At 41.7% G+C, this 12,544-nt stretch overlaps 1 protein-coding gene across 5 annotated transcripts in view; it reads left to right on the top strand.

Annotated features, from left to right (window-relative positions):
* The window catches only part of C24H8orf48 (chromosome 24 C8orf48 homolog), an 80,465-nt gene that overhangs the window by 35,204 nt on the left and 32,717 nt on the right, over window positions 1-12,544 (top strand). The window contains exon 8 of one of the 5 annotated variants that reach the window (XM_049828049.1): window positions 116-161. The exons of the other annotated variants lie outside the window; for them this stretch is intronic. The gene's annotated coding sequence lies outside the window, so the exon portion shown is untranslated. Of the gene's footprint in view, window positions 1-115; window positions 162-12,544 lie in introns of those variants that run through there. 5 annotated transcript variants of the gene reach the window in all.

The following is a 12,544-nucleotide window of genomic DNA, read 5'->3' as shown; positions in this document are numbered from 1 at the left end:
CCCACCTGTGATTTTCATTTAAAAAGGAAATACAGCAGCTTTCAGAGCATAAGAAGGCCCCGTTCAACAGTTGGCAGACCTAAGGTTAACAGTCTCTCTCATTTTCTTTCAATAGGGAAACTGCAGCAGCTGCCTCCCTTCCTGCAGAGATTGCCTGGAAGGCCAGCCAGGAGGCATTGGAGCTGGGCTCTTCTGCAGAGAGCTGCTTTCTGGGATGGGAATACCGGAAAAGGGAGTAAACTGGTCACTATGAACTCCACTTTTCCATGTTTTTGTCTTGCTGCTACCATCACATCAATATATTAGGACACAGAATGGGTTTAACATTTTGGCTTATTTTAGGCAGGAGAAGCTTGTTAAGTCATGGCCAGTTTCCAGTGTAAGTTGCTTTGTGCTGATGGGCACACAGTGCTTTAGTGGTTGTGCTGATTGCACTAGCCTGAGAGGAGTCCAGATTTAGGAAGGTGCAAAGAGGGCTGAAAACACCCTAATTCTCTTAGGTTTCTGGAGAGCAGCTGTGTGTTTGTTTTCTAGTCACTTGCATCTTTTCTTTTGAAGCCTGAACTAACTGTTCCTGCTAAATGCTTCTGCCCACAGTAATCTGTGTGCCACCTTCCCAGCCCATTCTCTCTTCTTATACTTCAGGGACAGTCTGCAACCAGACCTGGTGTTTTCCGCTTTCCTGTGCATCTGTCTCTGCTCCCTCTTCCCACGCCAAGAGATCTGTATACCTCCTCTTCTCCCTTAACTCTCATTCCCACTAAGTCAGTGTCCCATATTCTTTTGTGCCGCACCGTGGGCTTCTGTGTACCCTGCCCTGTACCCTGCTGCTTTCCTGATTTCTGCCAGAGGCGATACGGTTCTGTACATCGATGCCTGGAGGCAGACGTACAAACAGAAAAGCTTCATCCGTTTGAGTGCAAGATGTCATGTCACTTGACATCAGGTAGCTCTTCTGTTCCTGAGGTTTCCTCAAGCTTTTTGCTTAAGCTCCGTTTTTCAGTCACAATTGTTTGGTGACAATTCACCAGATGTGTAATGCTGTGTCAGCTGTGTATGTCTCAGGGTTTTTTAGTCTTTCACTCTAAGGTATTAGTGCTTCTAGTCCTGAAGTGTGGAACTAACAGATGATGGAGTGATGAAATTTGTCACCATTAGGTTTTTTACCCCCTCATTTATTTATTAAAAATATTATTATTTATTAAAAATTCCCTGAGTTTGGCCAGCTATAAGTGCAGTACAGACTATGAGTTGCTCAGAAGAGTTGTTAGCCTGTGAGGATAAACATCTTACAGATCATGGCAGACAGTCTCCTTGAGGGCAGTTGAAGGGAGAACCCAAATTTAGGAATCTGTGCAGTATCAGGAAGCTCAGGAAACTACATTTTGTAGAGCGATGTGGACAGCCTACCCTTAAGCCCAAGCACCTGCAGATTTCATCCCCACAGACCATGCTGTGGATAGGACTTGTAAGTCTGGAATTGGGCAGTCTGAGTTGTACTTGGAGGTGAGGTGAGGATAACCCAGGACTGATCAGCAAGGGTACTGGGAGTGGGAGGGAAGAAACACTGCGTTCAGTTAAGGGCTTTGTGAAGGGTGATTAGGGTGGGGAGCCAGTACATACAGGGAAGGTGGAAAAGCTGTGCTTTACCAGAGGAGCACCTCATTTAGAGAATGTGCTTCTCCAGGATGGGGGACGAACTGGTTGGGGAGGACCTAGGAGGGAAGCAGCTGGGTCCAGGAGCTGGTATGGGAGTGACTGCAGAGACTAGAACAGGAATGTGGGCACTGGTAGTGTCTGGTGAGGAAAATGGGAAAACAGGATGAAGAATCAGATGTGAAGACAGGACTGGAGCAGAGACAGTTTGGCAGTGATGGAAAAGAAGGGGACCTGAAGGAAATAGGCAATGGGCTCTGAACGCATACCCCTCCACAACCTGGTGTGGAACCAGAGACCTCTTGCCATTCCTTTCCTCCCAACTAAAACAAGTGAAGCCCACTGAGAAAGAGTCTCATCGCTTCTTGCACTAGTCTGCATAAAGTTCACCAGTTTAGTGATAAACCGGAAGCCTGAGAAGCTATGTTGTAAAAAAGTCTTTGACTCTCCTACACAGCTTCAGTGGTTGCAGAAGTTTGGAAATACATACCAAACAATGACTTAAAGTGCAGGAAAAAAGGAGGTGGTCTCAACAGGGTCGGTGACATACAAGAGTATGTCTGGCATTGGTTTTGATAGAAGGAGAGTAGTGAGTCGCCTTGTACTGGTAACTGTGGGTGCTTCTCCCTCTCTTCCCCTATCTTTCTGGTCTGGCACTTGACTCTTTCAGGTCTGTGGATCTGGGTGCATTTGCACTGCTTATTCTGTTGATAACCACGTCAGTAGGTCTTATTGTTAATGCAGCTAAATGCAGCCTTGGAAAACTTGATTTAATTTCTGCCTTTACTACTGTGATTCTAATGCCAAGTTTCGGCAAATGAAACCTTTTTTGAAGTGTTCATTAACTGAATGTTCCTCATTTTCTGGATACTCAGTTTGAGGCGGTGTCTGATCTGCAACAGCACCATATACTTAGAGCTGCAGCTCAACCTGAGTGTTCAGCATTTAAAGCACCATGTAATGCTAAGCACTCTACGAAAAGCATGCTCTCATTTTCTAAATTGGATATCGCAAATTAATGACTACTTTGACAACACAGAAACTTTCTAATAATTTTGTCACCAGTCAGTCTAGATAAAATGGAAGCATTGGGAGACAATAAGTTCATAAAAAATGTATTAGTAATGTAAACCTTAGAAAAGCCATAAATAAATTAATGATATGCACTCAGAGTAGAGTCTGAGTTTGGTGAAGTGGGTTAAACTAAGCAGAGATGAAATGATCTTGTTCTGTAATAACGCATTCAATCAGGGAGTTGTTCAACTGTTTCTGAGTAACCCCCTGTGGAGGCAAGCCATCAGAAATGGGCTGCACACTAAACCACAAGAAGAAAACAAATACTGAATAGCTGCTCATTAATTGAGAATCATCCACCCTCTACACTGAACAAGGCAAGGGTCCTGCAGAAAAAATAATACATGACCATGTGATTGAAGGCAGTAGCATACTGCATAACACAAGAGATTCAAATTAAGATTGCATAGGTGATCTTAATTCTGGAATTTCTTAACTTTTGACTATTTGACTTAGCATTTTCGATAATGTTCTTTTAACTTGGGATATTGTGTGTAATATATATAAATGTTGTTTTTAAATAAAACTGGTATGTCTCCAAGTCATGTCATTTTCACACTGCCTGCTGTCACCATTTGTGAAGGAGAAGCAGCTGGTGTGCTAAAAGAAGTTATGGACTTTGAAATCCTGCAAGGTTAGGAACTGAGTGGTTGGAGGCAGATATTTACACAAATGTCATCTTTTTTGGCCTGCTATATTCCTCCCACTGTTTTCTCCACTGCATTTTATGGAGGAAAGTGTAAACATTTGCTTTGAGGTGTTTTGTGGCTCTAGCCTGCGAGTGATCCTAACAGTAACTTGATGGTGTTCCATGGTTGTGGTTTCTCAGTGGCTTCTCTATCCGGTATTCTCACTTCATAAATAGAAAGTTGGGGTTCTTCGTAATTGCCAGCTGCAAGCTCAGCGTGGGATCTGAGAGTCAAACTGAGCTCTGCTGGCTCAAACGTTACCAGCAGGAGAGATGCTGTGATCGGAATTTGGTTAACTGCTCTGTTTGTCGTGTTTGGGCCAGAACAGAATCCAGCTCCCACTCTGATAGCTGTGTAGGCTCTGCCATGCTAAATAAAGACAAAATGCCAAAAATGGGTGATAATCATTAAAGTGAGCAGGTGCGTGTTTGACTACAAGGAACAGGTCTAGTAAATAGGAACTTGTGGATTTTACTTATTTACTTTGAAACAAACGAAATTTTAAGACACCTCTTTAGTTAAGCAAATTTTAATCTTACAGAACTTCTGTTTTGTTTATTCATACTTGCATAGAGTGTAAATGAAAACTGATTAGTTTCTCCTTATCTCCTAATCTTGACACAAAAGGCAGGGCAATACGTTTAACTGCTTGAGAAAGATCATTAGATCTTACTGTAGTAAGGCATAAAAATCAATGACTAGCGGTTTAGGTATTTTATGAATCTCCCATTTAATAATGGGTGGTCAGTGGTCAAACTGCTCATCCCGGGTTGCTCCTGGCAGTGGAATACAAGTTGATCAGAAGCGGGAAGAGTCAAGAGGAATGTTTTGCCCAGTACACAGCACTGTATCTAGCTCAATTTGTTGGGTTGAAGATTCCTCTAGTATGGGTGTCATCATCTATGATAACATATCCTGCAAACATAAGCAGCTTTAGACCGGTCAAGGTTATGGTGATATCATTGAGACAATCTCTACTAGAATGGGATGAGAACTGAGGATCATTACACAACTTGGTCCGTGATGTGATGTGCAACAAATACTACATACATAGCCTTTTTAAAGTGTTCTTTGAGCAGTGTGGAACGTTTCCTGTGCTTTTGCTGAAGTGAGCCTCTTGCCTTTGGAACTGGGATTCTGGAAGTTGATACTTGATTGCTGCAGAAGACTCAGTGCTTGGTTTATACCCTGGGACAGGAATTGTAGCTGGAGGGAAGAGAAAATATGGCCAGAGAGATGAGTTTTGGAAACTCAAAAATTGCATGTGCTACCTTGTTATGATAGATGTGCATATATATCAAAAAGAAAGTGGCTTTCTTAGGAAGAGTCTCATTTCAGTAGGTATTTAAAAGAAACTATCATGCATATTTGTAAGTTACTGAGAAAGGCTCTGAATGGGAGTGACATGCTTCGGGTTCTGGCAATAGCATTCCATCACAGTAGTTCTTAACAATACTTTCCCTGATTTTCCTTATTTCTAGGCACAAGTGGAATTAATGTTGAATTTGACCACTGTAGAAGAGATATTGGCTTAGGTCTTCAAATGGGACTTTAGAAACAGATTTAAAGTACATGATGAGGTCATACTGCTGTTTTACCAGGTTCTGTTTGAAGTGCTTTATTTGTATTCAAGGTCATTTAAGCCACAATATAATCTTACACCACATTTCTGTGGATAGTTTTTTAAGACAAGGGGTGCATTTTCATGCCCCACTCATGTGAGTCATCAGGTGTGTTGCAAATGAGCTGACACTGATTTTGTTCTCTTAGTCCAAAAACTTTCCTGTAAGAGATTGCTGTAAGGAGACTGTTACTGTTTCTTTGCTTTGTCCAGCCTCTTTTTTTCATGAAACATGATTTTTTCAGAGCCTTTCTGAAATTGGATTTGAACTGGCCAATGCCTTCAGAAGTTATGACCAGTGGGACAGTTCTAGAGGGGCATACGCAGACGACCACCTAATGAAACAGGACTACAAATACAAAATGTTTGGACTAAGCCTGGGTATTTGTAAGAGAGGGATGGGAGGACATCTGAATTCTGCATTCCAGTTTGATCTCAACTCTGAATCTACATGCTCTTTCTGCTGTGTGATAAATGAACACATTTAAAGTAGAATTTCTGGCCAGTTGCCTTCAGGTCTGCTACATGGTGTGTAGTGTGTTGTAGCAGGAAACTTCCAGTTTTCCTTCCACAGCAGTACCTATCACCCTAGGAAACATAACAAGTGTGACAAGTTTTTGATCCATTTCTGGTTTGTTTGTTGTTTTTTTTTCCTCCCCAACAGTTGGTCTAAAACTTCTGTGTTGCTGTTTAGATATAGAGCTTTAATGGATTTTTATCCCCAAGTGCTAGATGTATGTACCTTATATATATATATAAGCCTTTGAGTTTATGTGTTTGCATATGTCTCAGTCTGTGTATTCACAATTCCATTTCCTCATTTTTGGAATCCTCATCCCTCATCCTTGGGGGGAAAAAAGTAATTTCACACCTGTGCTAGTGTTAGCTTGTGAAAAGTTTTGTTGGCTCATTTGTGCATCTACCACTCATTATATTTCACAGACCCTAGCATTTCTCCTCCTTTCAGTTTTATTCTGAAAAGCTTTGTTCCTACTGATCCACACACCAGATGCTGCTGTATTTTCTGGATGCCTGAACTCTCCACTCAAAACCTGTCAATGTCTTTTGTATAGCTGTTATGTGTAGCTAACTTGAAAGTGGTATTTGTGTACCATGTCACTCGGTGGTATGATTTTTTATTCTTTTAATTTTGCCAGTAGAAACTCCTTCACAGTTGCATTCGTGCTAGAAAAATAGTGGTTTTACTGGTGTAGCTAAAGTCAGGTCTGCACAGTAGATTCCTGATAACTGTGTCATTCAAGAACAGGAAAAGGTGTGCGGTGCCAAAGCCCATGTGCCAGTAAGTCTCATCTTTTTGTTGTGTGTGTTTTCCTCAAGCAGATAGTTTTATTATATTCGTACAAAGTACAGCTTTACTGGTGCAGCTTCATTCGCCTTGGAGCTCTTTGCCAGCAAGGGAAGGCTGTGATCCTATCTCAGCAAAGCGGTGCTAGTACAGGGCTGACCTTATGAGGATTCCCTAGTGTATGCATTTTTAAACCTGAAAAATGAATCTCTACTTGAGAGTTTTGCTGACTTTAATATTGCCAAGCTGCACAGTTCTACTAAAGGTAGAATTAGTACCAGCAAAAGAAACCTTTGGACTATTGGGAAATTGGGTTAAGTTTGCCACAAAAGGACACAATTTGTTGGTATAAGTGTCACCTCCCTGAAAGGGTGTGGAGTATAACTAATAGGTGGCTGTTAATATGTGGTATACTACATTATTATTTATTATTACTTCTACTGATAATAATAATAAAAAATATTAATATAATAAGGTACAGCTAAGACAGGGGTAAAGCCTTTCCAAAGGCTTTGTTAAATGCCGGGAGAATGCACCTAGAGTAGAGAAGTCTGTATACCTACCTTTTCAGCATATTTTTGCAATAATAAGTGGCACTGAGAAATTTTATATAAAACTGCAGTGCGTTGGGATGCAGATCCAGCACTTTGCAAGGAAAGCTCCAGCAAACAAAAGTTAATGGTTTAAAAGAATCCTGTCAAAATGCCACTTCTCAGAAGGCTGTTTTTCCAGCCTTCTGTTGTAGTGGTTTTATTAGGAGCTAAGGCAGGCTTCATCATGACAGAGCCGCTTAAGCTGGTATTTCACATGCACAGTTCATGTCTCAGCATCTGCTGAGCACCCAAAATAAATGATCCAGAAGTACACCTCTTTGAACCTAAATCGGCAGGCTTTCTGAGCAGATCAGTTTCTCTTCATATTTCTCAGTGGCAAGAGGTACAAGCCTTTAAGCGGTTTAAACTACTGCTTCCTACTGCCCCCCTCAGAATTAAATCACTTGACACAGTAATTGGCATGTCCTCATTGCCTGGAGCCTTAATACTTTTAATGATGTCCAAACAAATTAACTATTAAACAAGTTATGAAGCAGCTCAGTGGGAACTGACTTGTGGAAGCAGAGGATCAAAGCACAAAGCTGTAAAATGACTCCTGAAGTGCTAATAACTTCTAATAACTTTTAAAGGGAGAGAATTAAACTGGAAAGAGCAGCTCTGTCATATTCTGATGATTTTAAGAGAAGCATGGTTGGGATGTATAGCTGTTTTTATTTTGACTGGAGGAAACTAGTGAGAAAGCCTTGAACTAGCTTGGGTGGTTTAAGGAAATTCCAGCCCCAAAATGAAAAAGGACCAGATAGGATGGATCTGTTTTCTGGGCACGAGTCGTGACTGCATAGCTCACTGAGAGACAGCAAAATGTGTGACTGCTTTCTTCCATTCCTGCTTCCCCTCAAGACGCAGCACCAGGGGAGTGAGCTGGAATCCAGCCTTTCCAGAAGAGCAGCTGAACCTGGGCAAAGCCATTCCCAATAACGTGCTTACCTGGCTGTGAATGAGGACTGTTTGACCTGAAGAACCTGAATCCTTAATAATATGTGCAAAATGAGAATCCAGGTGGTCCCTTTCTGTCGTACACATTTAGAAAGGACTATCTTTTTGTTTCTACGCTCAGTAAATTTGATGCAGTGCTCAAGGCACAAGAAACACAAAACTTTCCTTTCCCTCCCCCTCCTCTTCAAAGTTATCTCAGAAACTGGTGTGGCTTTTCCTTTCCTGCCTTCATTCCTCTTCATCTGCTTTCTTGTCTTTGCTCCCTCTAGTGTTCCCATGTAGGTGCTGTCTTGCTCTCCTGCTCTAGGCAGGGAAATTGAGTATTAAACTATTAGATTTATTTTCTCTGCATTTTGCATAACATGGGAATGACATCAGCCTACCTGTCACACCCTTCAAAGGGTCTCTGCTGAGTCTCTGCAACCTTACTTCATCTCCTTGTATCACCATAGCAGCGTGCTAGTACCAGCCTTTCACAAACCTTGAGGCCAACTTAAAATTAATCAGATTTTCAAAAATACACCTGTGTCTTTTTTATGATTTCTGAGCCTTTAATTCATTCTCAGTTCATGGTTTTGGGATTTCTTTTACAACCATTAAAATTTCTTTCTAATTCAAGGATCTGGGAATTTAGGACTAAGGTAGCATATGACACTTGGGATTAGAGCCACAAGTTTTGGTAACACTGCAGCAACATCCGTTGCACCTAGATATGGTGCTAGTTCACTCCTGACTCTTAGATTTACTCTAGCTACAAAAGCTTTCTTAGCCATGAGATGTACTGTCCTGCTTATTAGTTGGAAATCAGAATGTCTGAAAGGGGACTGGAGATCTGTGTGTATCTCTGAATCACTGGATCACTGCTGCAGAGAGAATGTATAATTAAAAATGGGGACTTCTCTTTGCACCACATAAAAAGATTCTTTGAAGAGTTTTTACTGAAACTTAACTGTTTAATGTGTTCTAAAACTGTGTGTTTCTTTTATATATTCCAATTGCATGAGAGTATCTGCGTACTTGTATGTGCACATAGGTATTTCAAAGATGAGGAAATACTTTGATTCCTAGATAAAAAGGGAGGCCTCCAGATCTAGACTGTAGAGAGTTGTCTTTCAAGTTTTGGGATTACTTGTTGGTATTTAACAAGTAAGTTTGGAAGGTTTCAAACAGCCCTCTTAAAAACCACACACAGTCTTCCATCATCACTGAAGGTGAACTGACGTTTCTTATGTTAGGAAAGGAGACTACAGCTAAATAAGAGCAAAAACTGGGCTTCCTGCTTTAGTCTGAGGAATCATCCATTCGTTATCTAAACTATATAAGATTAGCAAGGCAAAGAAGAGAGCGTGAATTACTGTAACTTGCATGTGTTCTATGCATAACTGGTACAATGGAGATAGGTGAGTTAGATCAAATATACAGTTCTCTCACTAGTACTATATTTAGTAAAAAACTAAAGGATATAGTCAAACTATAACAAATTGAAAATCAGTCTAGCAGAAAATTGTCACATGACATGATACTAACTCTCCATGGACAACTCAGCACCCTGATGTTGAAGTCTGACATGATCTTTGGTTGGGATTCAGATTTATAACTATGAGGAGAAATCTCCTCCTGACACTGGGCAGATCTGGAATCAGTTGGCTAGGGACAAGGAGTCCTCTGCTTTTGCAGGAACAGTGAAGCAGAAGTTTCCTTCACAGATGCCCATTTGCACATTACGTGGAGGGATGCTCTCCCCAAGAGACAGGAATGTCTTCCACAAGTTCCCAGGGGTGCGTGAGTGGGTGTGTGATAGCTGAACGGAGTCCATGGTGAGCCGCAGATCTGCTAATTACCACCATCCTCCACTCACCATTCCAACAAGCGGCTTCCTGAAATCTGTTTCAGGGACTTTTGTAATTTTGTCACTCTGCATTAGGCTACAGCTCAGCGCAGCTTGTCACTTTGTCTTGCATGTGATCATGCTGTCTGGAATCAGACCCGACGTAATGGAAAATGACGTGGTTATAGTGGGATTTAACTCATCAGGTTTCTTCCAGCATTATCTTTCACGTTGTGTCATCAGTCTGTGGCAGAGCTGGGTGTTCAGTGCCTGTTGCATCACAGCAGAATAGAATAAGTGATATAATACCCCATCTAGACCAAAATGTTTATTCTGCAGGAATACTTGGACCTGTTGCTTCCAGCTCAATGGAGTAACGTTACTTGGTGGTAGACACTTCCTCACACACATTAAAAAAGTAGAAAACCAACGCTTTTTCAAAAAGCCCAAAATATTACCGTATAGCATATGGCACCCAAGATATGAGTAAACTTGTAACATCCGCTTATGTCTGTCTTCCTGTGGTATGTTGAAGGTGTTGCTTTGGGATTTTTAGTGTAGAAATGGAGTTGCTGCAGGGCAAGGAAAGTGTTTTATGCCTGTCAGCTGTGAAGAAGAAGAAGAAGAAGAAAGCAGATACTGCGTTAACTCCTTAGAGACTGTGTTGCATGAGTACCCTGTGAGTAAGTGGACTGGATATGGTGATCCATAGGGACACTTGATTCCTAATTACCCGTGTCAGATAATGCAGTCCACTCCTGATGACCCTGTTTTTTGGGGGTATTTCTAGGGTAAGCTGAAGACTGAACACATTGCTGCAGGCCAGAAGGTGCTAGAAACCTTCTCCACTCACAGCATAGTAGAACACCACCACCGGTCCACAGCCCTTTCTGCGTCCAGGCTTGGGGAGCTCAGGAGAGGGGGCAGCTGGGCGCAAGCTGCTATGAATTTCTTTGACATCAGCAAATGCGTAAAGAAAAATTCCAGGGCTTCATTCTCTTTTCACAAGGTTTTTACAACAGTGCATATCCAACAGAGTTCCTCCTAATTTACACAGCTAAAATGAGAGGAGAACCAAACTTTTAGTATCTGTTTGGTGAAATTACCTGACCACTTAATGTAGTTGTGTAGCTACCCTGGTATATTTGAGATCACTGATTGCACCGAGATTCTGTAGCATGTGGAAATTGCATGACATTGCTGAAGACGCCACTTGCCTTTTTGATGAAACTCTTTCACTGATGGAGTGGATGTATGATATTTTGGGCATTTGGGAGCCTGTTCTGGAAATGCAGACAGTCCATACTGCACTGAGGACAATGTCTATTACAGGCCTGATAGTGCAGCGTGTGTAGGTTTGCGCTTGAAGTGAAACTACTAGCATTTTGCCGATAATAGTCAGTGACCTCTCTGCCTCCCAACAGCTGGCTTACAAAAAGCAGCACATGGTGAAATGGCACCTGCTGAAGCCTGATGCATGGAATGACAGTCATAATCCAGGAACGTCACATTATCTGATCAGCAGTAATACATATTTTCCTCTCATTGCTGCACCCTTGAAGAACACGGCTAAATACAAGGTGCTTTAAGAGTTCATGGGGGGCCATTTTCAACAACATTAGTGCTGCCAGCAAATTGACATTATTGAGATATGATTGCAGAATCCTGGCAACAGGAATGAAAGGCAACAGAAGTGCTGCTCCTTTTTTTCCACCCAGATGATACCAATCACTGGCCACGTTAATGATACCTTCATTAAAACGTGCCAGTAGAAAATCACTGTCTTTTTTTGGCATATGCATTCCTAGATCACTTTTTTCAATGTGACCATAGGGGGTTGACACAAATTACTGTGCTGCCAGCACAGCTGTCCTACATAATTTGTTGTTGCATAAAGTAAGAATTAATGATTTTAACAAGTATCGAGGTTGGGATATTAGGAATGCGCACTACAGAGCTTCTGGCTGTCTAATAAGACCCATCTGTTATAAACCATATACAGTGTAGCATAAGTGCTAAACAACAGGCGGCTTGACCACTTGCGTAAAGAAGATCTTAACGGAATCAGACCTGCTTCAGCAACTGGCTGAGGGCTTTGCGGCTTGGGCACAGCACTAGCTATGTCAGGACCTGCTCATCCATCTCTGAAGAGGATGGTGTTGGGCAAGGAGTTGAAGTTAGCGTTGTGATGCATCCGTGGTTGGTCAGAATGGTACTTGCTGTCTTTGCCACCCATGAGGAAAGGTATATCCTGGCTCCCTTATTGCACCTGAAGGATGCTAGGAGCATGTGGAAGGAAAAAGCCTGAACCAGTATAACTGGAACTCTTAACTGGAAGCTGTGAGTGAACCAGTATGATGGCAGCCAGTGGATCCATAAACCAATCGGTCTCATCTAGAAAAGAGAACACTTACTATGCCCCTTTATTCACTGATTCCTTGAAAAGTATTTTCATTCCTCTCTGAGATTCATATTCTAGAGCTCTGGGAAAGTTTAGGATCACATCCAGAATAAGCAGGTCAGGTCTACTGATGCACAGCTTGCACTCTGGAGAACCTATAGGAGGTTGCAGGAAAGTGTAGAAACAGTAGCTAAACCAATATTTACATTTTCCACTCAGTTCTGATTAATGGAAATAACACAGAAGAAAGAGGATGGGAAGCTACATGAGGTTAAATGTTTTGTTCACTTGGTGCTTCCTCATATCATAGGTCCTGCCAAATACGAGCTCTTCACAGAGAAAGGGAAATCAGACATGTTTAAAATAGTTTTTTTTCTTCTTTAAACAGAAGAAAGTAACAGTGCTAGGAATTTGTCTTT

This window comes from Accipiter gentilis, chromosome 24 (assembly GCF_929443795.1).
Source record: "Accipiter gentilis chromosome 24, bAccGen1.1, whole genome shotgun sequence".
NCBI classification, from domain to species: domain Eukaryota; kingdom Metazoa; phylum Chordata; class Aves; order Accipitriformes; family Accipitridae; genus Astur; species Astur gentilis.
Note: the sequence above shows the minus strand (reverse complement) of the source record. Positions and strands in the feature narration are given on the sequence as shown.